The sequence below is a fragment of the Gekko japonicus genome, unplaced genomic scaffold (genome assembly GCF_001447785.1).
Source record: "Gekko japonicus isolate JY-2015 unplaced genomic scaffold, Gekko_japonicus_V1.1 scaffold5795, whole genome shotgun sequence".
In the NCBI taxonomy this organism is placed as follows: domain Eukaryota; kingdom Metazoa; phylum Chordata; class Lepidosauria; order Squamata; family Gekkonidae; genus Gekko; species Gekko japonicus.
The window spans coordinates 2,143-7,180 of record NW_015160397.1 but is presented as its reverse complement, the minus strand read 5'-3'; the positions used below and the strand labels follow the sequence as shown (position 1 = coordinate 7,180).

The 5,038-nt window shown below is 43.6% G+C and overlaps 1 pseudogene; it reads left to right on the top strand.

The window, feature by feature from the left end:
• Positions 1–1,874: 1,874 nt before the first annotated feature.
• LOC107116009 lies at positions 1,875–4,884 on the top strand (annotated as a pseudogene).
• Positions 4,885–5,038: the final 154 nt, after the last annotated feature.

The window sequence follows — 5,038 nt, the reverse complement described above, 5'->3', positions numbered from 1 at the left end:
CAGACTGTGATTTTTAAATTGAGTGTCTGTCTAACAGAGCATTATGCTTAAATACCCATTCTCTGAGATCTGAGTTATTTGTTGAAGAACTAAGGAGGTAATTAGGAATGGAATATCTTAGTATTAGGTTATTGAGAAAACAAGAACGATCTAAGTCTTTGGATAGCATTGAATTAAAGGCCAGTTGGCTAAACGAATCAGTGCTAGCAGCTCTGATTTTCTTCCAAGATTTTAGAATCGCAAGATACACCTGCGCCCTTAGGGAAGGCAAACCAGTTTCTGCTCTCATCAGGGCAACTGGTGTTCCCTTAGGAAGAGCCAAGATACACCTTAAAAACTGATTTTGAATTGTTTCAATACTAGTGAGTATATCCTCTTTCCATCCCCAAACCTCGGCACCATACAAGAGGTGGGGAATGACCTTACTTTTAAATAATTTTATAACAGGATCAATAAGAAAACCTCCCTTGGTGTAATAGAACTTCAAAATGGATCCCACAATCCTCGTCGCAGATGCTTTTACTATGGCTATATGAGCGTTCCAGTTTAGATTCTCTCTAAAGGTAATCCCATGCAGAAATGTCACAGTCTCTCCCTTGCCCTACTGATGCCTATATGAGACACACTAGGTTGGAGCTGCTGTAGACCCCTGAAGACAAGTTCACAATGCTATTTTGGAATAGCTTGAAAGATTCTTATAACTTGTACACAAGTCTTTGACCATACTTGGTATTCCCATCTTTGCCAATAAGTGCATGAAGGCATCCACCTACGTAATCTTACATTTTAATATTTTAATCTCTTTTGTTTGCTTTTGTACAGGCAATGACAAACCACCTCTGTTCGTCTCTTGCCCTGAAAACCCCAAGTTCGCCTTAAGTCAGCTGTGACTTGATTGCGCTTACACACAGAGAGAGAGTCTGTTTGTACCCATCTTTTACAAAAGATCCAGTCTAGATCACATTCTAGAAACCAGCTTCATGGTCAGATTACCTAGGTGAGTTTAGAATTTTGAATAGGGCATAGAGAGGGAGCTGAGCCTTAATTTTCTTCCATCTTACTTGCATTTATTTTGTGGCTTCTCTGTTAGTTCTAAGTAACTAAGCAGTTATGTGATGACAGGAAACATTACTCCTTGTCAAAAAGTTAAAATCCTTTGCAGGCTCAGTGCAGTACTTTACTCCCACATGCATGTGCAGGTGGGAGAGGGGTGTATGTTAAAAGACATCCACAAACAAACAAGTGTAAGTGCGGTCTACCTGGGTGTTTTAAAGGACATCAACTGGCAGTTGTTCCCACCAAGTGAACACGCAAAGCTTCCTTATACTGAATCAGACCATCTGTCCAGCAAGGTCAGTATTGTCTACTCAGACTGGCAGTGTCTCTCCAAGGTCTCAGACAGAGGTCTTTCACATCACCTGCTGCCTGGTTCTCTTAACTGGAAATATCAGGGATTGAACCTGGGATCTTCTTCAGATGCTCTACCACTGAGCCACAGCCCCTCTCACCTTGCTACTTGAAAATCTCTGCTCTGGATTCTCTGAAAGGAAAAGAACTTCTTGGAAGAATTAATACCACCCAGTGGCTGCATGGCTTTCAGCAACTGAGAAACTGTCAGGGCCCCAGCATTTGTAACCCCTGACAACATGTATCATGCAGTGCTCCAGGGGACCCTACCCCACAGTTTGAGAACATTCTCTCTATGGAGAGTTGTGGATTTCTGTGTAAGCTGAAGGGCTTGGGGAAGACCGTGTTGCTCCTACTGTCACTGCTGTGGTCCGAGTAGAGGCACAGGGAGGAGCCACTGGAGCCCAGGCCCACAGCCGATTGCACTTTCCTGTGTCATTCAGAAATAATGTTGATATTTGGAACTTATGTCGAGCAACTATGAAGAGAGGGTAACAATGATTGCAGCAGGGGATTTGCAGGAGTTTGTCCCTTTTGGCCGTGACCACTGCAAGCACCATCCTAATGCGCTGAACCTGCAACTTCAGCAGCTGCAACCAGCCGCAGAACTTTGGTCTTCAGATGGAGCTGCTGGATTGGTAGGATCCCTTCAGGAAGTTGCAGTCCTTGAGAGACACATGGAATGTTGGCAGTTATGAAAGGGAATAAGTGATGTTGGAGAAGTGGACTATGATGAAGAACTGTATGTAGCTGGCAATATGGTCATATGGCACAAAGGAAGTAAAAGCCAAGGTTCTGCTGTTTACAAAGCTTTCACGGTTGACAGCCCTGTTCTACAGGCACTGTGGTGTGATTTTTCTGTACCCCAAGATAAGTCTGAGAAAACAGAAGGTAGCAGTGAAGTAGTACAACAGTGTATCTGCATATTGCAGAGCTCTTGTATAAATATCCACAGCATTGAAGGAAAGGATTACATAGCTTCATTGCTCTTTTGGGTAGCAAAAAAAATGGCTTGTTTGAATGCAGTAGTTCTTCAAATGAAGTGCCTCTAAATCCAACTAGAGAACCTTTGCCCACCATGTTCAGCATGCTACACCCATTGGATGAAATAATAATAATGAAATAATAATCTGGAGACTTATTTGGTTCTGCCAGAGTTCAGTATGTTGCTGACTACTCAATTTCACACCCGAGGCTGCGGGGCTGCCTTTGACTCGGGGCTTCGCCCGATTTCCTCCGCAGTTTCATGATCCTCAAAAACCAGGATCACGAAACTGCGGAGGAAATCGGGCGAAGTCCCGAGTCAAAATGCAGCCCTGGAGTGTGAAATTGACCTGTTTGTGTCGGGGCAAACGGCGCTGTGCTGCGAGGCAGCTCTAGTGAGAAATCGCCCAATGAGAATTGTTTTCCTCACAACGTGAGTCAATTATGAACGTGAGTCAGTTTTGAAAGCGTTTGCAAAGGAAAAAGATAGCTCCCCAACCCACCCCACCCCACTGAATGGAAAAAAGGCGAGCGGGGGAGGGACACCTCCCATGCGCATGAATTTTTGAGCGTTTGAGGGGGGGAGCAGAAGAAAACGTGAAAGAAACTGTCTAGAACTCCATGCTGAGCCTTCCATCATGACACATGACTCCACTCAGTATTTGCATGCTATCTGGGCCCTTTGTAGAGTAAAACCAGAGCAGTAGAGTGCAGTCTTAAAGCTTTCCGAATAAGTGGGGACCCCTCAGCATGCAGCCACCAGCAGCTCTTTCACTGTCCAACTCAGAAGTCTGTCTAAGGGTGATTTGCCTGTGGGTTCCCTTTTCCAGAATTACTCTTCTATTCACAGTCAGAGTAGGTCGGCATCATCTCCCAGCATTCATTCCTGTTCACCTTCCATATCCAACATGGCAGCCCTTAGTGGGTCTCATTCCCCTGCGCTAAGGGTTCATTTTTTCATTCTTTCTCAGGAGTGCAAAGATTCAACGTTTCTAGCCACACACAGTCTCCAAAGAGGCACAGCATTTGCCAGTCTCCAAACAGCACTTCCACAGACTCCATCTTTACATCATAAACTGAATTGGTCATACCGGAGTTTTGCGTAGACCACATATGGACTGAGGCCATCACAAACATGAGGAAGAAAAAAGCGTCCAAAGTATTTATTACAACTACCCTTTATGGGCAAAAGTTTTTGTGCTACCTAGTGGAATCCCAACTCCAGTTGCATTGTGTGACGTTTCAAGAGAGTAATGACATGTTGCAGTTAATTTTCAGTGCTGTTACCAACATCCAGGGAAAGGATGCAGCTTCAGTAGAAAGTGTTGACACAATGCTGATTCTGGAAGGCAATGGGAATTTAGTTCTGTATACTGGAGTGGTTTGGGTAGGAAAGGTTTTCATCCCTGGTTTCCCTGCTCCGTCCCTGTCATTGTCCATTTCAAACCAAATGCCATACCCAAGCACTCCTTTGGACAATATCAATGCTCCTTCCAAGTCTTTGAATAAACACCTTGTTACCTTTGACAAGCAGGGGGTGTTGTTGCCTGTTCCATAACTGAGGGATTCTTCCAAACTTCCAAACTCCTCTTATATTGATGACTGCACTTTCCAGCAGCTTGCAATATTTATTCCCTCTGTGAGAGATCCTGTCCAGAACAGAGTAACTCTGGACCTTAGTAATGGCTTGGTGGTTAGAATTACCATTCCTGAAATTGCAGCTTCAGAATTAGTTAAAAGATGTTTGCAAGGCATTAAGTATATCCTCCCCAAAGAGGTGGCAGTGCAGATGCTTGTCAGGTAGTATAATGCTTACAGTGCACTAGGAGGATTGAGTTATTACTCCGAGTGGAACTTGTTTTCACTTTTCTCATGAACATGATGGGCTGCAACCAATGTTCCCTCTAAGCTGTGGAGTCTGGTGAGCAAAAATTCTACTTTGTGAGCTACTGGCTTTATAGTTGTGAGCAAGTGATTTGGCTACTGCATCAGTTAGTTTTCTCTGGAGCCCTCCTTCCTGAGCTAAGACAAAAATCTGTGAGCCGGAGGCTGAAAAACTGTGAGCTAGCTCACGCTAACTCAGCTTAGAGGGAACACTGGCTGCAACACAGATCAAGTGGCATGGGCCCAGAATCTTGATTTTAAAGGGTCCCTTTCTCCAGTCATTGCTCTAGAGAAAGCCCAGCCCTCAGAAACAGGATCTGATGAGTATTGGGACTATCTGCTAAATTCAGATTATCATAAAAATGTTGAGTCTCACCCTTTGGCCAAAGCTCTGCAGCTGGATCCACTGGAAATTAAATCCCCAAAGGACAATCTTTCACCCAGCCACAGTCTGGATTCCTCTACTCTTCTTTTTCTCCCATATTCCAACCATCTTCTGTGTGCTCCACCTAATCTATGAGGAACTCAAGCTGAATTGCTTGATGATTGAAGGAGTTCATCCCCTTGTTGTTCTGCTGGTTCAACTAGCACGGTATATCTTCTCAGAAAGTAACTCAAGCTAGTTGTGTTGTTTAGATTATTTATCTATGTTGTTATCTATGGATTATTTAAATTGTTTTATTATTTTATTATTTATGAATATTTTAATCATTATGTTGTTCACTGCCCTGAACCATGTGTATTCAGGGATGTATATTATATT